The following is a 25,136-nucleotide window of genomic DNA, read 5'->3' as shown; positions in this document are numbered from 1 at the left end:
AAGGCTCCTTCGGTTGCATGACACCATTCATGGATATGTAAGGCAAATCACACTTTATTTTGTATGCGATGTTGATATCACAATAAAAACTTGTTCATAAAAAAAAAAGGTTTTTTAGGAAGTCCTCCTCTTGTTGTGGATTAGTGCAGAAGACGTGTATCATTGTGCGTAATGAGGAGCTTCGCAGGATACAATAGGGCATATTCCAGGTGGGCTTTGCAGAGTTTCTGTTTCACTGCGAGGAATTTCCAATGTGCCTCCTGCACCACGAGTGTAAAGTCAGGGTAGATTGTGAAGGCGTTTCCCTCGAATTGTAGCGGCTTCAACTCGCGGGCGTTCTGGAGGGCAACGTCCTTGTCTCTGTAATTAAGAAGGCGCACAATTATGGGCCGAGGAGTTTCTCCAGGGGGTGATCGCTGGCCCAGAGAGCGATGCGCTCGTTCCCCTACCAAGTGGGTCGAAAACGAGTCTGCGCCAAATGTGCTTATGTGCTTTTTAGGAGACGTTCGACATAGTCCTCCATACGTCCAGTGTTTGTGCTCTCTGGTATGCCTAAAATGCGGACATTATTGCGACGGCTCCTGGCTTCGATGTCTTCATTTGTTGCTGCGATCACCTTCAACAATTTATCCATCTGCTCCACATGTGTTTGAAGTCGGGTAGGTGCGTCCTCATTATCAGAAATACGTTGTTCTGCCTCCTTCAGCAGCCCGTCATGTCTATCAACTTTTTGCTCTAGGAAATCTATGCGATTGTTCATAGCGCCCAATTTGCCTGATAAGTCCGATAGACTGTGCTGTACTGCAAGGAGTATAGACTTTACGTCGTCCTCAGTGACCTGCGACGATGATTGCGTCAGTTCCATATTAGTAGGAGTAGGGTCTGCCGAATTAGATCTTGTCGTCGCCTTTTTTTTGCGCGTCGAATGTTAGGCGGGCTGGCGACTGTCATGCTTTCCCATCGTGTCGCACCACAAAAGACATACAAGCCTCTCCGCTCTATGAAGAAGGATGTGCCTCCTGGTTTGAGATCCCAGCAGTGAAAGCATGGTTATGCTAATGCACATGGGGGAGGGCTAGCGCACAGTGTTGACACCCAGCCGGAGTTGCTACAGTCCCACAGCTCGCCAATTTAAGAGAGATTGTCAATGACTGGTGAGATCACGGGTTACTCTGCAATAGGCCCCAGGCGTCCACACAGAAAGCAAATACAGCTTCCCTATAGTGGCGGCAAGTTGCTGTAGAAGGGAAGTGCAGTTTGAGACGGTCAGTGCATACAGCGCCTATTAGGCACACTAGAGTGATATCAGAGCGCCTGCACAGTTCTAAATAAATCCCTGCAGTAGCCACTTCTCAATAACTCCCTGCAGTATCGTGGTAGGGTCACATGTGGAGGTCACTGCGCCAGTAGTAGGCGGGGGCCCCGCATTAAAGCGGCGGCAATTTTATGTTGTACTCACGGCCTGATAATAGGTGGCAGGTGCGTAGGATTACGTCAGGGCCGCCTGCTTCGCATCAATCACGTCAGGTCCCGGTAGCGATGCAAAGCCTCCGGGCATCGGCGTAGGAAGTGTGGGGGACGTGGGGAATATATCCCCCCCCAGATTTTGGAGTGGGGGGACACAAGAATTTCCCCTTTTCCTTTCAGTCATTCGCAGGGCCATTAGCGTGCAAAAGCGCTACCTAATGGCCCTGTTCTTGACCTGTGACCTCACCTGCCTGCAGTCAAAGAGGCCTCGCCATCTGCCCTTTGTTATGCTGCAGTAAGGCTCGGCGTCATGGGAAGGGCAGAGAAGGAAAAAAAAACTCCATCTCTTTTCCTTCATACCCTGGGAGAAGGCAAGGACAGTGTCAACTTCTCCTGTCCTGCCCCTGGCAGCTGCCCTCCCCCCCCCCCCTCTCTTTATTTCTCCATCTCTTTCTGTCTCTGTCTCGCTCCTCCTTAAGTTCTGATTTCAAGAGCTCTTATGTACTCTCTCTTGCCACTCCTTTTCTTCGTTCCCCAGTGAAATGGATCCAAAATAGGCGGAACACTTTGGCTGGAAATGTCCTAATTTACTGACCATTTTATTATTCCCCCAAAAAAAACCTCGGGATGGAGAGAAAAAAATAATGAAATAAAGCAATAAAGAGTGATCAGCAGACAGGCCAGATTGGTTTTTACAGTCACACACATTAGCGCCACTTAACAGAGTTTGCCAGTGAAAGCGCTACTTTCTTTCTTTCTTCTTTCTTTGAACAACATTGTTTTCCCAGGGTGGGGAACCATTCCTAAAGGGACTGAAATACCTGGTTGATGGATGGAGTCGAAAAGTTTAATATGATCATTTTCAACAGTTTTAATTATTTTAGCTTATAAAATGTGTACTGCGGGTCTGTGGCCGGGGATGTGGTCTTTTTTAAACCAAACTGCTTACATTTTTTAAAGGATAGAAGCAATGGACATTGAAACGGGTCCCTTCCTGGTCCTGTAGCCATGTCCTGAATTTTTTTGGCAAAATCACTTACTTATTTCTGAATAATGAGTTTTAAACTGTTAAGGTAACCATGTTGCTCCTGAATACATTTCACATGATTTGCTTATTCGTGCATTCCTTATGAGTGTTTGCTTTTTCTAGGGTGTTATTCATTTTTTCAGGCAGCATTTTACTGTTGTCTAGTGCATAATTTGAATTTAGTCGCAGCACAATTGAGTTGTAGCTGAAGGCAGTGCACTTTTCTCTCAGTGGGGCGGTATGGTGTTCAGTGTGGGAGAGGATGTGGCACTCTGGCCATAGCTGCTGAATTTGGAACTGGAGCACCATTTTCAGCCTTCATGAACAGTCCACCAGACCACACTCCTGACAGAGCTCATTTCGATGCTACACCTTAAAAGGCCCTATAGACCTTGGAAGCCCTGGTGTCTTAGCACCCACAGTTGGACCCTAAGGGTGGCAAGTGTGAGTTAACCTTGAAGGCCTGTCCACCACAATCTATACTGCAGTTCACCTCCAGTCTTGCGAGCAAGCATACGAAGAAGCACACCCTAGATCGACAGTGACACTGAGGTCACAAGATCCTTGAGGCCACTCTACCGCACCCATTGGTAGATCCATTGGCCTTTTTCAGCAGTAGTGGTGTAACTTACCAGGGGTTGGAAATGTAGGATTTGCATGCACACCAAACTTAGGGGATGATTATAATGGAGGTGGGACCGCCACATCAACCAGTCAGTGGTGGTCCCACCGCCAACGGTGACTGCATCACCACCAACCATATTACAATGGTGGGTGGTTCCCTGGCGATCGGAAAGACCAACCACCACGCACCCGACTGGCTCCTTGAGCCCGCCAGTGCGGCGGAAGGGTTTGTGGTTCCTACAATGCTGGCGGTTCCTACCAGGCACCACAGGAGGGATTACGATACCCCTTACCCGCCAGCCTATCCATGGTGGTGCACCCCCCATGGAAAAGTTGGCGGAAAGGGACATTGGAGGCCTGCAGGTGGCCACTTTACCCCAGCCCCCAGACTTGGGACATCTAAGAAGCCCCCCTACATATTACTGCACCATGTGGCAGGCACCGCATTGTGCCTGCCTCGTAGTGCAGTGATATATGTAACATGTCAGTTTTTACATTACGGCAGATGATGCAGCCAGCAGTACCTGCTGCAATCTAAAAGATAGGCACTGCGCACACCATAGTGGCGGTCGCATTGTAATGCCTATCGTGGGGCCCCCATCTTGGAGGCCAGCAGTCCCATTCCCCGATTCGATAGCGGACGGACTGAAGTCCACCCACCATCGTAATCAGCCCCTAAGTTTGCAAACTTCATTGTCTCTGCTTCATGCACAAACACTTGCAGCCTGCTTTCAGGCCGCTGGAGTTATGCAGCAATGGAGGCCAAAATTATGTTGCAGTGTTGACTAAATGATGCAACAATAAAAAGGCTGCAGCGTAATGCAGTGCACTTTATGATACTTTATTATTTTGACATGTTTATACATACTAACAGACTCTGTAAAGCTTTTGCCTCATTAGTACCTGTGTAACATACAAATGCAGCAGTGGGAAAGGTGACCAGTCAACCTTTGCAAAGGGCCCTACACTTCACTGCAACATAAATCACATTTCTTTTACTAATATTTGAGCCGTTTGAGCTACAAAATTGTTTTGGGTTAAATTGTTCGATTATGCAGCAGATGGTGTATTATGTGGCACATATGATACAGCCATAGTTAAGTGGAAAACATTTTTCCACTTAACTTAATTTTGCCCCAGCATTGTAGTTGATCAATTTATAAGTTCCCCAAACACTAAACTCGAGTTTGGGCACAATTTGCATTTTAAAAACAGTCCTACAACACAGGGCTTCTTTTAAACTGACCTCAGGCTTCAGCAGTGCACACATGCAAACGCAGAAAGGGCTCATGCAGCTCTTTGATGACGTTTAATAGCTCACTGTTCAATGTTAGGATTTTAACTTATAAATACCAAAAGAATCTCTCAGACAAAAGCAGTAACTCACTGACCTATTTACATGATGTGCCTATTGTGATCTGCGTGGTACACATTCTTTGCGGCAGGCATGCTACCCCACTGTGGCTACCTTACCAAGAGTCAAAACTAACACTAGACAAACCTCAGATCTCTCTCAATAAATAACATTAATCACAAAAGTTATCTTCACATTTGTATTGTTGCCTGAAAATTGCTGGAGGCTAGGAATGCAGGAGCAGGTACTTTTCAAACCATAAGGCACTTGCAAACATGACGACCCCAACCTAAGTCAGCGACCTTTGTTTGCTTGGTGCATGAAGATGCAAGATTCATATACATTTTTTAAACATTTGGTCTGATTACTATATGAATGTAAATAACAACAAAGCATACATGCAAACTGTGACAACATGCCTGCTTTTCTTAATATTTCACTTTGAAAGTATGCGATTGTTTTTGTTTAATGGGCCACTGGAAAGTCCACAAGGTGTCCCTGTCCCCCCCAGAATTTTAGTGTCTCCTACGCCCCGGCCTCCGGGAGTCGTCCAGGCCCCGCAAGTAAATCAGGCACTCAGTGGAGGATCTTGAAATGGTGCCTGGAGACGTGCAGCAGCGTTGCCAAGCCCTGGGAGATCAGAGGCGAGAAGAGGAGGCTCCCCGCAGCGCAGGCCCAGGACACCGCCACAACAGGCGCGAGCCCGCTCCGTAAGCGCCCAGCTGCACTGGCAGACATATCCCGCGGGCCGGAGCACAGATCGTGGGGAAGACAGCAGCAGGGCCCAGCGCCGCTGAGCGGTCCCGCAGAGTCCAGTCAAGCGCCGCAGGTATGTCAATGTCCAGCGGGGTTAATAAAGCAGCGCCCATGCCGCGCGTAGGGGCCGCAGAGCGATGGAGCTACTTGAATGGGAAGTATGGCGGCACCCCGCAGGTCCCCCTCCGGGTGCCGCGCCACTCTAGGCCCGGGTCCACATAGCAGATCTATATCCCCGCAAACAGTCTGACCTAATGAAAAAGTGTTATTTCTGTTCATCGGGCAGGAGCAGAAAGTGATGGGAGGATAACGATCATCAAAGCCTCAGTGAAGCTCCAGTCACCACTCGGCAGGACCTGGTATCTCGTGCAACGCAACGGACTCAATTTGCCCCAGCCACCGGACAGGCCTCCAGCTGAAGCGAGCAGGCTAGCCCCCACAGCAGAGAGTTCACCACAGTTGGGTCCACAGCAGGGCCAGAGCATCGATTTTTTCACTGCTGGTAGCGGGGGGGGCACACCAATGCACTGGAGTGCAACAAGGCTTATCTAGCTGGAGTAGAAATTAGGATAAATGCCGGATAGTGGTGCCAAGCTTCCAGAGCCTCACAGGTGTGTGGCCATCTTGGATGTGCGCCACCTAGCGCCCCAACTCAAACTATCCTACTTTGTTCCAGTTCCAAGTAATAGAGTGATATATAGAGCACCCCAAGAGCGGCTGTGATCCAGGGCTGGTGTCACGCTAATAGCCAGAGATGAGAGAATATCCCCTGCCTGAAGTTTGTGTAACTTGCTGGAGAAGCTGTGAGTCTGCCTAGAAGCCTGGCTGTTAGTTCAGAGTGTGATGGAGAGTATCTGGTTCTGCCAGAATAAAGAAAGTCCAGGAGGAGAAGTCTAGCCATGTTCCTGGTGTATAGATAATCCGGAAGATGCTGACTTGTGTTTGGTAGAGTGAGCAACACCGGCTCAAGCTGAGAGAGGTCATCAGGCCGCATGGTATGGTTCTTGTAGCGAACTGTGTAAAGCGCAGAGTGTGCCATCCGGCGTTTCCACCATGACCCAAGGGACTTTGTTAGGTCTATCATCCTTAAGGTGGTCTTTCCCCAAACTTTTTGTTGGCTGACGTCCTCTTTTTGCAGTATCTTTTTGTTGGCCATAGGACTATGAGCACTTTGCCACTGCTGACCAGTGCTAAAGTGTATGTGCATCTCCCTTAAACATGGTAACATTGGTGTATAAACAACTGACATAATTAGTTTACTTGTAAGTTTTATCCCATTCGCTTGGCTAGTCTGCAGAGATGATGCTGGACCTCCCGTCTCCCCTAGGGGGGCATCTAATCAGGGAATTGTAGCTATGATTCAACTTCCAGGTTGACACAAAATAACAAACAGAGAGACTTGCAAGCCTTCAAGCTCAGACACCATCTTCTTGGAGTCGTACATGTGCATCTTCTCACTACTGGAGAGCGTGTTGTGATATGTGCTGTAATGTAGTGCGCAGTGAGCTGTGTTGCAAATATAAGTAGAAAGGTTATTCAACAAATGAGTAGTTGAGAAAAATTCGTTCCCGCCTTGGGCATGTGCACTAACAGTCACTTACACAATAATGAATCTGTTGCTGCATAGACTTCCAATAATCTACTGCTCTGCTTGGAGTTGCAGCACTCCCCACGGATGCTACATTGTGTTTTCATTGATACATTGATACTTTACTTTATTCGATACTGTTATATCATAAAAGTACATTAATCATAAAAACATTAGCATTAAAATACATTACATTATACGCATAGTAAAAACCTGAATACAGTAAAACATGAGACAGCTCAAAAATACATGACAATATAAGTATCAGACACTTAAAATGGATTATAGTTAACAATCATAATCATACGGCCTTAGAAATAAGTTTAAACATTCTTATACGGGTTATCCAGGCACTTGAGAGGTACTTTGCCACACCACAAACCATGAAAAGTGGAAGCGTGTTGGTTGTGATAATACATAGGGCAACCCGAAAATCTCTGGTTCCAAGCTCCCTACAAACCGGTTTAAGCCATCTCTGCCTTGCTCGCTTATAGCTTTTGCAGCCAAACATAAAGTGAGCAAGGGATTATATTTTACACGGACAGCATGGGCATCCACCGTTCAGTGACCTTGAGACTTTCCAACCTTTGGTAAAATGATTCAGAGGCAGGGTTCCATATCTCATCTTCAGGAAAATTAATTACTCTGTCTCTGGGCGTTTTTATCACGTCAAGAAAGGGTTCCAGCCTTCTTGTTGGTTTATGTTCCAAAAATTGCATAGTTAATATTCCCCTGCTTGGGTTCCTCTGATCAAGGGCCTCCACCCACTCCCAGTAAATTTTCTTTATTACTTGCTTTGGGGGTGGTATCTGGGAAATCCAAAATTCTGTCAAACCTAGCTTTGTGATCATCTCTTTGAGTTTATTTAGCCAGCGTATTTTACCACCCGAGTTCAATGCAATCAGCTCGTCAAGCACTAGAGCATAGTGTGCAAGCTCTGGAGTCCTCCTTAAGCGAACCCAAAACAACAGTGGGCGCAAGTGAAGTACATCTGAAATTGGACGTTTGCCCATATCCAAATATAATGGTGTCAAGGGGGTGGAGACAGGTAAGGCAACCAACTCCCTAATAAATTTGTTCCCTGCCTTTACCAACAACTCAACATTTTCACTTCCCCATAATTCCGCCCCGTAAGAGGCTGAGGGCATCGCCCTACCTTCATATACAGCTAGAGCAGGACCAATCGGTCTACTTACTGATAACCGCTGGCGTATTGCACCCGACACTCTCCTAAAATTTAGATGCATCTTAGTTATATGAGAATCCCACCTCATTTTTCTGTTTATCCTTATACCCAGGTAGTCGAATTCCTCCACCACCTCAAGAGAACTACCACTTAGGGTGAACTGGGGAATCTTTCCTTTTTTTGGGGGGGTAAAACCATTAGCTTGGTTTTAGTCGTATTAATGGTGAGACCACGTTCATCACAGAATAGATTGAACTTATCCAAAAGGTTTTGCAGGCCCACCGGGGTTTTAGCCAACAGGAGGGTGTCGTCTACAAACAGGAGAGTTGGTGTTTTTTCTCCTGCCAGGACCGGGGCATCCGCACTGTCCTCCCTCAACCGCTCCACCACCCCGTTAACAAAGAGGGAGAACAGTGTCGGCGCCATCACACAGCCCTGGCGTACCCCCCTATTCACGGCCACCCTCCTCGTTAGCTGCCCTTGGCTCCCCCATCTGATCCTGGCGTAACTATCCTCGTGAAGCTTAACTATCAAATCCAGGAGGTATCCTGGGAAGCCCATATCCAGTAACACCCTCCAGAGCTTTTCACGAGGTACCAAATCAAAGGCGCTTTTTAAGTCAACAAAAGCCAGGTAGAGTTTTCCCTTTCTAACACTGACGGTTTTCCAGTAAATTGCCCAAAACCTGAAAACCTGGTCCATAGTCCCCACATTTTTGCGAAAGCCTGCTTGAAAGTCGAAGAGTATACAACCCTCCTCTACCCATCTATCTATTCTATTCACAACCACCCGTCCAACTACTTTTTGCATTGCATCGATTAAACTAATCGGTCTATAGTTGGCGGGGTCTTCCTTATAACCTTTCTTATGGATTGTGACCACTTCTGCCCCCTTCCAGGAGTCCGGTACGGGATAGCCAGCAAGAATTAGATTTATTAGTGGGGCAATAAGATTAGACCACAGCTTAGGATCATGTAAAAACAGATCACCTGGTATCCCATCTTGGCCAGCCACTTTCGCGGGGGTTATCTTCCTTATTGCTGCAACTACCTCATGTGCTGTAAAGGGCTCATCAGTTGTAGCCCTATTATTACTGGGATATGGCTGATCCAGACCTATTGGGGGTATATCCTTCCCACAATTATACAGGTTAGAGAAATGTGTGTGCCATTGTTGTTCGTTTATATGGTTGGCTAATGGATCATTATCTTTTCTATCTAACCTGTTTATCATTTTCCAGAATAATATGGTGTTCTTAGAGGTTGCTGCCACCCTTAATTCCTGCCAATACTCCTCCTCCCAATCTCTCTTAGCCTCTATTATACAGCTTTTATAGTCTTTTCTTGCCAGCCGCAAAGCTACATTATCCTTCCTTTTAATTGCCCTTCCAATTTCCCTTCTTTTCTCCCTACATTGAGCCGTATACCAAGGAGTGCTAGCTTGATGAGTACCTTTCTTTCCTGGGACTCCACCCCCTTTTATAGAAAAAAGGGATCCAATGTCCTTTATCAGGGTGCTATAGGAGACTTCAAGGTTAAAGTTAGAACCCTCAATGTTAGTGGCCATGTTTACACAAGCCAATTCAGTGGTTAGTGATTCAACCATCCTTTTAACAGAGAGCAAGTTATCCTCTTGACCTAACATTTTATTCCATTTAAGTTTACGATTACCATCTGATGGAATTAGTTCTTTTGTAACTAATAACGGGGTTTCTACAAAGTTCCTCTCCCTCCCCCATTTTATTCCTATGCACAGTGGATTATGATCACTGACTTGAGTCTGCACAACTTCCATATCTATTAGGCTCTGCCAGGAGTTGGTGTCTAGCAGAACATAATCGATACGGGAGGGGCAACTACGTTTATTATATGTCATTGCCCCGTTTGAGTCAGATGGTGTTCTCCAATTTAGAGCTCAAAGATTGTATTCAGTTGTTAGGGCATTCAATTGAAGGACTCTCGGGGTCCACTTTTTTACTGGAGCCAAAGTTAACAGAGGGATTGACCTCGCACAGTCATCCTCATTCATACACATAAGATCATCTTTATCTAAGGGTTCATAAGTACAATTAAAGTCACCTCCAATGACGATGCTAGATAATGGACGAATACCTGCCAATGCTCCCTCAAGAAGTGTTATAGTGGGGGACGTTTGGCCTCCTGGCGTCCCACGAGCATAGACATTGAACAACTCAAAGCTTTTATGACCCTTAATCGAGATATGTAATATATCATCTGTTGGCCACAAACGAATGGTAATGGCCAGGTTAAGTGAAATTTTGATCCAGATATGCAGGCCCCCAGATGGCCGACCCCTCCCAGTACTGGTAGCTGGTATATAATAAGTTGTGTATCCACATTTATACTGAGGGGATATACTCCAAGTCTCTTGAAACAAGCAGATGTTGAATTCATCTATGAATTCGTTCCATTCTGGTTTGGACATGTTTCTTACCAAACCTGCTATGTTCCATGAGATTAACTTGATTACACCTAAATTGGGGTTTACCTTCTTTATGTGTACTCCTATTTCTTTTTCTCCGTTATCTTGGTATTGGGATTTTTTTAGTGTCGGTGCATTCCTGAGGATATCCTCCCCAAATTGGACAATTACCACATCATCACTTCTTTCTATCATATTTCCCCGGACATTCTGTATTGTGATCGGCTATTTTGACTATGTTGTCACTCAGGGTCCCACCACACAGTCAATCAATCCCTTCCATCCCTTCAAACATAGAATAGCGGTTGAATGTGGGGACATAAAAGCCATAGCTAAGAAATTCACGTCCACGCATTGGTGGGGGATGTGCTGGTCTTTTCAACAATGATTGTATGTAGAAATAGGTCAGGCCTCTAGTTGTAATTCCCTCCCTTTCACTCCCATCATACCATTCTCCAATAAATTTAGAGACTCTATGGTCTCTAAAATGTATGATAATCACATCCCCATTTTGATCCTTTGGTCTACGACCCAACCACCCAACCCTTCTCACATTCAGTATTTCCCCATTCAGGTTTGGTGGTAATGGTCTATTTGCCAACCAATGTATAACCTTGTTCTTCAGAGTGTGGAAATGTTCTCGCTTACCATCTTCAAGTTCTGGTACACCTGTCATGATTACTACAAATGGTGCTGCCTGGGGTGGAAGGTCTACATTCCTCTTAAATACTCTAGGTGCCCTATAGTGTGGGTTACTCTTATTTTCTTTCGGGGCACCTGAGTTGGTTTGACTGCCATTTGTTTTTTGTTCCGGTGCAGTTCCTCCCCCTTTTTCACTAACCACATTTGATTGCGCCTTGGGTATATTAATAGCTACCTTAGGTCCCTTCTCTGTTGCTATTTCAGCTTCCTTGCTGCTTTTTTTTACTCCCTTAGGGGGCACAGTAGGAGCAGGTAGACCTCTATGGTTTATATATGTGCTTGTAATTAGTTCCCTGGTTTGGTTAGCATTCCTCTGTATCGAGATTTCAATCTCCCCCAACTTTTCTGTTATAATTTTAACCCTATGTGTTAACGGGAGTATTAAGGACCTTACTAAGTGTTCTATATTTCCCAAGAGATCTTTTGCAATATCATTAATAGACGACTGGGGGTAACTCTTATTACTCTCTAGAGCTGTTTGGATCACCCCCTCAGTCATCGATGGATTATAGACAATACTTGGGGGTTTTGTGATTCTTCCTTGTCGAGACCGCCCCCCTCATTTCCTCTTTTTCGCCCGGGTTGTAGGAGGCAAATTGCTATATTTGGGTTTTTCCACTATGAGGGGAGAGAGGGCTTTCTCCTCATCAGAAGAAATTTCTAAAAATGAGTCTGCATTTGAGGTATTAATATTAGAGTCAGCTAAATTTTCTATCTCCCTCAACAAGAGCGGAATACTAACATCACCCCGTTTTTCAACTTCATGTGAGCTGTTAACATGTTTAATCATACCCATAGAGGAATGTTTGGAGTGCATAGGAAAAGTGGGGTCTACTACACTAGCGGGACTCAAAGTCTGTACATCCTGGGTTATATTGTTATTGATATTGTCTCTGTTAGAATCACCAGCAATCTGATGTATGACAGGAAGGGATACAAAAGATGGAACACAGAGAGAGTTCATGGTAGTATTGTCCATCGTATTATTCGTAATTACTGAGGTCTCAGCTATCGACAAGAGTGGTAGGGATCCAACGGGCAGTGAGAGTCGTCGTTCTGTATGCTCAATAGCATTTGCCACCACTACTATAGTCTTCTGTAACATGCGGTCTATTGCTGTTAAACTAGGTAAAGTCGTCTTTGAGTCTTTCAGCCTTTTGTTAGGGGGAGCAGGCATTTTAAACTACTACCTATTCCAACCACTAACAGCGTCCAAACATCCAAAGCAAGTATTACAGGGAGAAGAATAGATAGTAAATGATAAACCTTACTTGGTCGGCCTTACAGACCCATTTGTAATCTTGTTAGTGAACCAAGGGGGGTGGCCCAGCCCAGCCACCTTCGGCCTCAAAACGGCCCCGCCCTTGTCCTGCAGCGGTGTGCTGATCCTATAATAAGGGGCGGGGAGAGGGCGGGGGGCATGGCAGCAGGGAGAGCGGACCAGGTGTGCTGATGGTCAATGCAGGGACTCTTGGGATATGGAGTCCCTGCTGTGCAGCTCGCAGCCCTGCTGCAGTTCTTGCCCCTAACGCTCCGCTCCTAAGTCAGGCTACAATCTCCTCAGACTGCGATGCGGGACCCGCGAAGCAGGTCCGGCGAGCAGTGAACAGACCCAAGGAAGGTTAGCAGCAGTAAAGGATCCACGGGCAGCTCTTCCTCCACACGCGGTTCAAGGCTCCAAAAGTGTCCCACAAGCGCTCGAAACGCCGCTCCTCTTCAATCCTAGAGGGCGGGGGGCGGGGGCGTGGCAGCAGGGAGAGAGGACCAGGTGTGCTGATGGTCAATGCAGGGACTCCTGGGATATGGAGTCCCTGCTGCGCAGCTCGCAGCCTTGCTGCAGTTCTTGCCCCTAACGCTCCGCTCCTAAGTCAGGCAACAATCTCCTCAGACTGCGATGCGGGACCCGCGAAGCGGGTCCGGCGAGCAGTGAACAGACCCAAGGAAGGTTAGCAGCAGTAAAGGATCCACGGGCAGCTCTTCCTCCACACGCGGTTCAAGGCTCCAAAAGTGTCCCACAATCGCTCGAAACGCCGCTCCTCTTCAATCCTCGAGGGTGGGGGGCGTGGCAGCAGGGAGAGCGGACCAGGTGTGCTGATGGTCAATGCAGGGACTCCTGGGATATGGAGTCCCTGCTGCGCAGCTCGCAGCCCTGCTGCAGTTCTTGCTCCGCTCCTAAGTCAGGCAACAATCTCCTCAAACTGAACAGACCCAAGGAAGGTTAGCAGCAGTAAAGGATCCACGGGCAGCTCTTCCTCCACACGCTGTTCAAGGCTCCAAAAGTGTGTTTTCACATCACACACTAGGTACACCTTGTTTGTTCAACACTAAGCACACTAAAGAATGTCAATTAAGAATGTCCCTGGGCACTAAAACCAAGGCCTAGTATACACATTAAATAATATCCACAATGTGTCACAATGTTCATGAGTTGTCCTGTTTCCTGATTTTCAGCATCATAAAGTATTTGGTTGATACGCTTTTTGTTAGTGCACTTACCTTACGGATGGTACTTAACCATGTTTTCTCCTTTTAGGTGCAGAGTTGCAGGGCTGATGTTTGCTGCATGGCTGGATTTGCAGGGGAAAAAATGTCTGCAGCATCAGTGATTCGCATGAGATTTGCAATGAAAAAAAGGCTTGACTAGGTCGTGGAGACGTTCAAATGAGCGGGATCACTGAAAATGATCCGTCTTCTTCAACCAATGGCTAAGCCAAGCACTGCCTCGCGGTTTGAGTGAGGTATAAAAACCTCTCCCAAATCCTGATGAGTCAGCCCAAATATCTCTATAGTCATGTGCCTATGAGTCAGTCCAAATAACCCCATAGCCATGTGCCTATGGATCAGCCCAAATATCCCCACAGTCATGTGCCTATGGGTCAGCCCAAATATCCCCACAGTCATGTGTCTTTGAGTCAGCTCAAATATCACCATAGGCATGATGAGTCAGTCTGAACGTCCTAGGGGATTTTACTGTTTGTACTTTGGTGTTTTATGACACGGTGGCCTAGGGCCCCTGCAGATAATTACCATGCCAAGAATGTTGTCAAGCCTATGGGACAATGAGTCCCACGGACTACCAGGGAGGCATTGAGACGTGTGTTTGATCCGGCAAGCACTCCACACACAAAGTACATGAGAAGTCAGAACACAAGGAGGTCAGGCTCATGGCAGTAAGTCCCTTGTAAAGTGGCATGCCATTTACCCAGGGCCTGTAATCTAAATGCTGCAGCACTGGTGGTGCCACCCACATAAGTAGGCTTTCAAACCTGTCTCAAGCCTGTCATTGCAAGGCCTGCGTGTGCAGTTTACTGCCACTTCGACCTGGCATTCAATACCACTTGCCAAGCCTTAAACTCCCCTTTTATTACACAATAGTAACCCCTACCTAGGTCCTAGGTAGCATGAAGGGCAGGGTGCTGCGTAACTAAAAGTTACAACATGTACTTTTAAGATTTACATGTCCTGGTAGTGACAAACAGCTACATTGATGTTTCACTACTGTGAGGCCTGTTCCTCTAATAGGCTAGTATAGAGAATTCCTTATTACACCTGTAAGCAGTAATTCCTAATCAGAAATGAGTAGCTGCATCATGTATAGTCTGTTTCCAATACACGTCTGGGATGGGTGATATCTACAAACACAGGAAGGGTGGGTATGACAGAGAACTCATTAGCATTCATCTGCATTCTGATAACTCTTCCTATTCAGGAAGAGAGAGGGGGAGCTCCCACGCCGGAATAGGAGGTAGGTCCAGGCCAGTTGCTGTGGTTTTGATGGTGTTCTAGCGCAGGGACACTCCGCTGGAGTAACCATGAGCTCTACAAGCTGAATAATAATAATAATAATAGGCAGCGTCCTGTATCCCACACAAAGGGCTGATTACCCCATACTGATAGTCTGGAGCCAGGGCTGGGACAAAGAGGGGACCAATGCACTTCAAGGACCTGCTTTGAAGTCAACCCCACTTCAAAGGCACACCTGGGTATAAGTACTGGGGCTCTGACCCTACCAAGACAGAACACTACTGGACCTGTGAAGAACTCTGCCAGCAGTAAAGACTGCTGTGCTACAAGAATTGCGACTCTACTTGACTGCTGCTCTGGAAGAACTGCTTTTCTGCTTTGCTGTGCTGCCCTGCTGCCTGCTCATCCTTGCCCTGCTGAGGACAAGCACAGGACCCATCTCACTTGAACCCAGAGTGACTTCAAAGGCGCGTTTGCTTGCTTTTTGTTCTGAAGTCTCAGGGCCATCAAAGTCTTCCTTAAACCTTGAATTAGCAACTGGACTTTGCCATCTGAGACCTCTGCCATTCCAAGGCGAGCCAATCCAATCCTAGGCCCTTGAAAGGTGATTACTGTTGTCTATTACCATCAAAACCGATACAGTGACAATTTTGTGCGGATCGGAAACAACTCACTGCCCTTCGATACCGAAGCTGATCGACAACATCGCTTCGACAGATTGTGCGGCTCGATGACGACAGATAGCACGGCTCGATGGCGACATATAGCCAGCATTGTAAAGGGGTTTGTCAACGAAGCCTGAATTGCCTGCGCGGATCAGGACAGATACATAGTCTTCGACGTCGATGCTTGCTCCATCCAAGATCCTTTTTAAGCGAGACGTGCATGAGTCCTGTAGCCGGCCTATCCTCCATTGCGGTCAGGCTGAACTTTGGATTTACTCCGGTCCACCATGACGTCAAGTAATCCCAAGCGCTTTTTGCTTCTTAGCACTACTTTTTGATTTATTCTTTAAAAATTCATAACTCGGGTTCTACTAATTGGAATTTTGTTGTTTTGGTCTTGTTTTGCTCCTAACAATATAACATATCGTCGTGTGTTCTCTGAGTGGATTCGCAAGCCTTTAGATAGATTAATTCCTGAGAAATGGTCATCCAGTCGCAAACCCAAACTCAGTCCTGGTACAAAGACGAGCTAGCAGTGATCCGTAAAAACTGCAAAAGATTGGAGCGCGCTTGGAGGCGGGATTTTGATCCCGCCGCTTAAGTCATCCACCGGTTGGCGATCAAGAAATATCACAGGGCCATCCAATCGACCTGTGCGACTTATATCGCCAAACAAATCAGGGAAAGTGACAACCCTGCAAAAAAAGTGTTCTCACTTCTTTTCAGCCTGCAAACCCAGCAGACCTCGGGTTCATCTATTAAATCTAATGAGCAGTGTGAGGACCTGGCCACCTTCTTCATTAGTAAGGTGGATACCATTTACAGGTCCTTCCCCTTATCTCCCAGCAACAGTCACGCGGTTCTAGGTTCTCCTACTGTCAACATCCTTGATACCTTCCCACCTATCCCTGCTGAACAACTGCGTACATTATGCAATAAAGTCAAGTCTGGCTCCCCTCTGGACCTGCTCATACCTGATCAATTTAGGAAGCTGTCCCCTACCATTCTTCCAGGGTCGCTTGCCACAGGCACTGTGCCCAATGTTTGGAAACAGGCCATGGTGGTGCCCTTGTTAAAAAAAAACTCCCTTGATCCGGCCAAGGCAGAGAATTACCGCCCTATCTCACTGCTTTCGTGGGCGGCTAAAATCACTGAGGTCTATGTCAACTCCCTCCTGTCAGACTTCCTGATGAGGAATAATCTGCTTGAACCCTCTCAGAATGGCTTTCGACCGGGTCATAGCACGGAATCTGCCCTCCTGTCTGTGACAGAACACCTCTGGTCCGCTCTGGACGCCGGCCAAAAGTCTGCGCTAATTCTCTGAGATCTTAGCGCCGCATTTGACACGGTGTCCCATGCCATTCTACTGCACCGTCTGGAGGTGGCAGGCATTACCAGACCCGCTTTGGAGTGGCTTGCCTCCTTCCTCCAGGATAGGTCATTTGTGGTGGCAGTTCCCCCGTTCGCCTCAGGATCTCACCCAATCAAGCAAGGGGTGCCACAGGGTTCTTCCCTCAGTCCTCTGCTTTTTAATCTCTATGTGCAACCTTTAGCCACGGTAGCCAAGAGCAGAGGACTGACTATGGTCTCCTATGCTGACGATACTCAGTTGGTGGTAGCACTGTCCAATAACGCCGAGCAGGACGCCTGTAAATTTCAGGCCGACCTGCAGGCAGTCTCCGAGTGGATGACCGCCAACTACCTCCAACTTAATGCCAGCAAGTCGGAGGTACTACTGGTGGGGAAGGACCATGGTCAGTGGAGCGACCAGGGGTGGCCGCCCCCCCCTCCTAAGAAAGCTGTAAAAAATTTGGGAGCGTGTCTTGACTCATCCGTTAACTTTCGAGTCCAAACTAAAAAGGTGGCAGGAACCTGCTTTGGACTCCAACGAGGGCTTCGTCCTCTTCTGGTTTTTTTTTACCCCCCAACCCGACAGATCATCATTCAAGCCTCTGTTCTGTCTAGACTCGACTATGCCTCGTCGTTATACTTGGGGACTAATAAGGCTGAGATTTTGAGACTTCAAAGGGTTCAGAACGCGGCTGCAAGAACCCTCTTGGGTCTGCGTAGGTCTTGCTCAGCGTCTGGCACCATTTGTCGCCTGCATTGGCTGCCAGTGGCTAGGCGCATTGAATTCAAGGCTCTCTGTATCGCCTTTAAAGCCCTGAAACTGTCGTCTCCTGACATCCTGGCACAGCTTATTCTGCCCTATGTTCCCTCTCGCCATCTTCGTTCCCAGGGCCAACATCTTGTAGTGGTCACCCGAACACAGAGAGCCCATGCTGGGGGCCGTTCCTTCCGCTACAGGGTCGCCCTTCTTTGGAATTCTCTTCCATCTCTGATCCGGGGCCTGACCAGCTACCTGGAGTTTAGGAAGGCCATCAAAACTTTCCTGTTTCCTACACCATAGTCCCTCCTTCTCGCCTTTCCGTCCTGTCAGTTGTGTTGCTGCTAGCGCCGGGACGCCCCTTCGCTGGGGCAGCTGTTTTGCGCTTTATAAGCTTTGCTAACATAACATAACATAACATAACATAACATAACATAACATATATTTCTAACTGTGGGTGGAGTATTTTGGTGGTGCTGTCACTGCGTTAATGTGTGCGTTTGTTGCACAAATACCTTACACACAGACTCTTTAGATGAGCTTGACTACTCTGTGCCAAGCTACCAGAAGGTGAGCACAGGTTATATTTTAGTGTGTATCTAGTTTACCCTGACTAGAGTGGTGGTTCCTGCTTGGACAGGGTGCATACCTCTGCCAACCAAAAACCCCAGTTCTAATACCTCTTCTGTCACAGTTGACGTGCTGAGGACAAACATCCAATCACTGCCATAGCAGAGGAACTCCACCCACCCCCACTAGCCTTAAAGCCACAACTGCATAAGACGAGCCTCTGCTGGCAAAGCCTACCATACTGCTGCTTCAGTGACGAAACTCAACAGAGTCTGACACTTAGAAGTGCACAATGAGCTGCATGGGCAGGTAAATAAAAATTCATATTAGGAGACTGTGTCTTGTGCTAACACGACACATAAAAAGCATTAACAATTGTCAATAACAATTCTTGTACAAGTTTCACACTGAACTGACCTACTTATCCTTGCATTGAGCGATTACTCACATAAACCAAGTAGTCAACTTGTACCTGTGTCAATTTTCACCCATTCATTTTTTTTCACTGCTAGGGCGCTGTAGTAGAGTGTGAACTGCAGCCAAAGTGCTAAGATACTGTGGTTTTGTGAGAACAATAGAATTATGAAGGGTACTTCAGTCTGCTGTACTATTAAGTACTTCTCTATTTATAAAACAGCATCTGGGCTGGACAGTACATTATTGTGCCTTTTGTTTGCCTATCGAGGTCTAAGTAATCCCCTCACACGATCTCCCTAAAAAGCCTTCGACTGTTCGCCCTCCCTACTCAGAGAGTGAAGAGTGGAAAAGGTGCAAGTGGCCTGCTTTGCAGAGCCATAATAGGAATGACCACAGGACATCAGAGGCAAACTACTTCACAACCACGGTTATGGCCTCTGAACGGAATCTGTCATTGTATTTTAAAGAAAAATGTAAAAGAAATGTTTTAGCAATTAACAAAATATTAAATACATAAAATAAGGAATTGCACAAATGAAAGTTTATCTGACTTTAAATACCACAATGATATGCAGGAAATGGGTTTGAAGAAGATACACGTGAGGCCTTAGAAATGTGTGGAAGGAAACTGTTGTTTTTCAGGGTTCCCACATAACTATTTCTAGACCTTAACTTATGGGCCAGTGGAGCTGATGGCAGGAGTGCCGGTGGTGAGGTGGACGTGGAGGGGGAGGTTAAGAGTAAAGTTGGGGATGGGGTGCACCTTTGCAAAAGACTCTACGGCCATAAAATACATGCTTTTCATACCTAATATATACATTCTCCGATGATCTCAAAGAAAAAGCAAACAGCAAATTGGAATTGAAAGGACAAGAAAAATAATAAACCCAATAGTACCATAACGCACTGTTGGAACCCCCTTGCCTTGTTGAGGCACGCGCTAAGCACATGTCTTGAAGTTTACTATTGTGTTTGAATGCAGCCATGCAACACTTTCTGGAAAGTGGCAGTGGCATTGCTTGTGAAAATCAAGATAACCATTTGCAGGGATGGTTCTAGAAATGTGTCTTAACACTTTCTCATTGCAAACGCTCAAGAACAAGTTAGCAAGAGCAAGACATACATGTAGGTAAGTCCTATAACAGAAATATGGGCAATTGAGAACTTAACCTATATTCATGCCCAGTGCAAAGGGAGGAAAACATAGGGTACCTCGAATCACTGGCTTGATTGAAAGCTTGATCCAAAGAGGTCCTCAGTGGATGAAGCTTCAGATGAATGAGAAGGACTTTGCCGTCATTGCCACCGTTGTGGAACGGTTAACCATTTTATCAATATGCAGGGGCAAACAGAGCTTTCCTGATGAACGGAAGATCTGATACTTTCACCTGAGCCTCCAACATGAAAAAGGAGAACTAAAGATATGTATTATTCCACAGAACTTACCTCTCACAGCAATTCCCACGTCGCTGTAGTCATCGGAGATCTACATACTCATATTATGTCAATAGTGAATAGGATTTGATAACCCTCACCTGAGATCCTTTGGACACTGAGTCGTGGGAATAAATAAGCTCATAAAATCCTAGTGGAAATATTTAGGGAGTCACTATCATAGATATTACAGACTGTCTCTTTTTAGGTCGGTCTGCCTGAAGGGTCTGACAGTAATTTCAGTTATCTGATGTGCTAGAGGAAACAAATGTTCATGGTGCCTGCCACTACACTCTTTAGTAAAGAGATCTACGGATGTGATGCTTTTGAACCATAGTAGAGGCCGAGTTCAGAGGGTGTTCAGAATAGGAGGGACCATACACACTATGAGTAACAGAGTCACGCTAAAGATAACTTTATAGTTCCCCTGCCTCAACAGCAATCGATTAGAAGCAGGAGAAAGGTGTAGTGGTCAGCCAATATCTTAGGCAACCACATTTCTCATGCATTTCTCAGGCAAATAGGGTGAACCGCGTAAGCTGGACCAGAGAACAGCTTTTACAAATAGGCTCGGGCTCTTGTACTTCACCTGCCCGCTGCCCCCCTAACAATTTAGACGGCCTCTCCTTCAATTGTCCTCAGTGCAACCTAACTCTCCCTCCTTGGTGCGAACGCACTCCGCCTCTACCTCCCGCCCGACTGTACGTATTCTGAAATTAGCGCTGATTAATTGCAGATCTCTCCCCCGTCATGCTAATGAAATCTGGTCGACCCTGACCACTTACAGCTGGGATATCCTATTCCTTACGGAGTCTTGGACAAAAAACACCTCAAACCCGGATATCTACCTAGCCACCCCCCCGGACTATCGCTTCTTGGGTATTAACCGAGAAGGAAAAACTGGAGGTGGTCTGGCCATTATGTTCAAATCCCACCTTAATATCTCCATTAAAAAAATCACTAACATTGGGCTGATCGAAGCCATGTATTTTTCTATTGCTGACTCCGCGGCGGTTTATCTAACCGGCATCTTAGTCTACAACCCTCCTAAAGCATCTCCTTCCTCTTTAACGCAGTTGGTTCACACTATCACTGACCTATCTCTCAAGCACCCGCACTTTATAGTATTAGGGGACTTCAACCTTCATGCGGATGATCCTACCTGTACCCGAGCCACTCGTTTCCTCGACTCTCTTCAGAGTCTGAGCTTGACGCAATTAATTCAAGGTCCGACGCACGTGGCTGGCCATACATTGGACCTAATTTTTTCCAATCTACCAGGGACCATTACCCACCCCACCCTTCCCCTCACTTGGTCCGATCATTTCCTTCTCACGGTCGACATCCCACTACCTCAGGCACCTACCCCGGTGGAACTGGGTACAGACTACAGGAGAAAATGGCACAAAATCACACGCACTGCCCTAGAGCCGGTCTTTAGTTGCCCTCTGGAGCCTTACATAGAAAACATTGACACCTGCGTTAACATGTTCAATGCAACCTTACTGTCTGCGATTGATGGAATTGCTCCATCTCTACCTGTTTCGTCCGCAAGATCCCGCCCCTCTGCTCCTTGGTTTTCAGCGGCACTGCGTGAAGAAAGAAGTCACTGCAAAAGATTAGAACGCAGCTGGAGATTAACATATGATACAGAGGCAAAATCTATCTACAGAACGGCCTTAAAGAAATTCACCAAACTAAAAAAATCTGCCATGAGAGAGTTTTTTGCCTCACAAATTAAAGATGCAGACAACTCGGCAAAGACATTGTTTAAAATTGTTAAAGACTTTGTTAAACCCCCTGCAATGACACCTAACAATCTAGCCAACCAGTCCCTTTGCAATGGACTATCAGATTTCTTTCAGGAAAAAATTGAAAAAATTGCATCCTCCTTTCCTCCAGTTGGGGCATCTGACCTCTCCCTTTCCCCGGTCTCAAACAACCATGACATTGCTCCTGCCCTAGTGGCTTTTAAGGACCTCTCTCCAAACCTTGCACTTAAACTACTCTTACAGTGCAAATCTGGTTCTCCTTTGGACCCGGTCCCCCCTAAAATCATGAGTGATTTGGTTACTATATTGCTAGAGCCACTTACTTCTATTTGGAATGCCTCTTTACATCTAGGCCAATTCCCCTCGGCCTGGAAAGAAGCTCTGCTTGTGCCTATCCTGAAGAAAACAGATGCGGACCCCATGCAATTTAGTAATTACCGGCCCATCTCTCTCCTTCCGAAACCCGCGAAGGTCTTGGAAAAGGCAGTTCAATTACAACTTGCAGAATATCTAGAGACCAATTCCCTTCTACATGACTCCCAGTCCGGTTTCCGCACGGGCTTTAGCACGGAAACCGCACTGCTAGAAGTATCGGAGACTGTTCGAGAATGTGTGGATAAGGGCGAGGAGGCCATGTTGGTTCTCCTCGACCTGTCCGCCGCTTTCGATACGGTGTCCCACAAAATTCTTCTAGATCGACTGGAGCAGATTGGACTGAGCGGCACTGCCCTGTCGTGGATCAGTTCCTTTCTCCAAGGACGATCACAGAGGGTTCTTCTCAGACCGTTTATATCGGGATGCAAACCTCTTGTATGCGGAGTCCCACAAGGCTCAGCGCTGAGTCCTTTGTTCTTCAATGTCTACCTGGCCCCTCTTGCCAAGGTAGTGGAGGCATGCGGAGTCAGAGTGATCTCTTATGCTGATGATACACAGCTGATATTCTCCTTTAGAGATCACTCTGACTCCAGCCTCTCTAGCTTTCGCCACTGTCTTGGCGAAATCTGTTCGTGGATGGCCTCGAACCACTTGCGTCTTAACACCGACAAGACGGAGGTTCTGTTTTTTAATCAAAAAATGACCATACCACCTTCACTATGGTGGCCAACGGTACTCAATCCCCCCCCTATCCCGGTCCATACCGCCCGCAATCTGGGGTTCATGTTCGATGATACGCTCTCCTGCAGCCCTCAAATAAACAAGGTTACTGCTGCCTGCTTTGGTAAATTAAAGATGATGAGAAAGATCTTCCCATTTTTGCCGATGGATGCACGCAGAACAGTCACTCAGGCTTTAATTACCTCCCACTTGGATTATGCCAACAGTCTTTACGCGGGGGCCCTTCTATATCAAATTGAACGTCTGCAAGTAATTCAAAATGCTGCAGCAAGACTGATTGGCAATATCCCGTTCCGTCACCCGATCTCAGCGTTTCGCAAAGAGCTCCACTGGCTTCCTATAGCCAGTCGCATTAAGTTTAAAACGCTTACTCTTACTTTCCGAGCTCTGAACGGAACCGGCCCAGATTATTTAAGAAAGAGATTGAGACTATCTCACTCAGTCAGAGACTTACGCTCTAATAACCTTCGTCTCATGTTTGTACCACGATTTCGCCGCACAAGAATGGGTGGCAGAGCTTTTGCTGTCCTTGCGGCCAAACATTGGAACAGCTTACCTATTGACCTCAGATTTGCCCCATCCGAAGCACTGTTCCGTAGACGTCTGAAAACGTGGCTATTTTCATCTATTTAGATTGTTCCTCCTCTCCTGCTGACAGCTTTAGCGCCGGGACACCCCCGTTGGGGGTAGCCGCGCGCTTTACAAGATTCATAAAGAAATAAATAAATTTCTCAAAGTTTCTTGGCCAAATTGTGGCCTACCTTGTAGCATAGTGTGGAATGTATGTCCACATAGCTGTCTTGTACAACCCTGCGACACAGACCATGCCTGGAGAATGCCAGCAACATCATGTGAGCTCTGTTGGGATGTGCATGGATATTTGATTTAAGGGACATCCCCCTGCATGCAAGAGCAATGAAAGATGGGGGCGGTAATCTTCTTAACAGTTCTGGGATTGGAATCAGCCTAATCTGTATTAACATGGAAGACAAAAAGCAGGAAAAAAAAACACGTCTCTGCTTCGGTGGAGATATCTCCGGTAAAGTCAAATAACATTTCCTCAGCCAAGGAAAACTGGGCGCACAAAACGAAGACTAGGAGAAAAGTCTAGTTGTTTTGGTGAACTCAGCTGCCACATAGAAGGCACCTTTGTCCCAAAGAAAAGTAGTTTATGATACAAAAACACACAATCTTGCCCCTTGTAGAAATAAAGATTATGAAGAAGGCTGGCTTCAAATAAAGCAGTTCATGTTGCAAGATGCCATTAGTTTAAAAGATCTCTGAATTAATAAGGAGAAAACATGGTTCAGGTGGGTAACTCTGACCCATGGTGGGCAGTAACAGACTCCTTCAAACCACTTATGTAGAGCACACAGCCACTGAAGGGACTCTTGGCGCTGCATATCAGTTAAAAAGGTTGCGTATTAATTGGGAGAAAACATGTTTCATGTTGAGAGAAAACATGGTTCAAATCCAATTCATCAAACTAGCAGAATCGGGAAATATGTACTCAAACAAGTCAGGTAGCAGTTGAGAGTATCACTGTAGGTGGGCAAGGGATCTGCTGCACAGTTTTAGTAGAAAACAATGGCTTTAACAGATGTTTTTAAAGATGTCTCAATCCACCAGGTACCTACAAAATGATACATCTACAGAGCAAGTCAGAGGCTTAATTCGTAGGCAGCACCTGAAAACAAAATCTTACCCACATTAAGTGTACTGAGCCTGGTGGTGGAATGCCTGGCAGCCGCCAGAACATCCAGGATGTCTGTAGAGAGACCTAGGTGGGGGAACATGGCAGCATGCCAAAAAAGTTAACACGATTATGGTTCCCCAAAAATATGCTCATCGACTCATCTTAGCTTGAAGAGATGAGGCCACATTTCCTCAGATCTGAAAAATTAACTTGCACAATAGATCAAGTTCAAATTCCTGAGCCTGATTCACAAAGCTTACTAAAACAATGCCTCTCGTTTCTTACCAGTGCCTTTCTTCTCTGTTACACAACCACACATCAAAGGTCGGTATCCTAAAACCTGCTGCCAAAGATCTGCTGCCCAAGAACTACTCTCCCATCCATCCACCACCCAAACTACAAAGATATTAGGACCAATCCTTTCATGAGCAATGATCCGCCCTTCAAAGCTGTCCACACTGAGTTTCTG

The 25,136-nt window shown here is 46.5% G+C and overlaps 1 protein-coding gene across 1 annotated transcript in view; it reads right to left on the bottom strand.

Moving 5' to 3' along the window:
• Nucleotides 1-25,136, bottom strand: part of MSH3 (mutS homolog 3) — a 2,089,876-nt gene that overhangs the window by 1,162,635 nt on the left and 902,105 nt on the right. The gene's annotated exons all lie outside the window — the stretch shown is intronic.

This window comes from Lissotriton vulgaris, chromosome 3_1, assembly GCF_964263255.1.
Source record: "Lissotriton vulgaris chromosome 3_1, aLisVul1.2, whole genome shotgun sequence".
Lineage (NCBI taxonomy): Eukaryota > Metazoa > Chordata > Amphibia > Caudata > Salamandridae > Lissotriton > Lissotriton vulgaris.
Note: the sequence above shows the minus strand (reverse complement) of the source record. Positions and strands in the feature narration are given on the sequence as shown.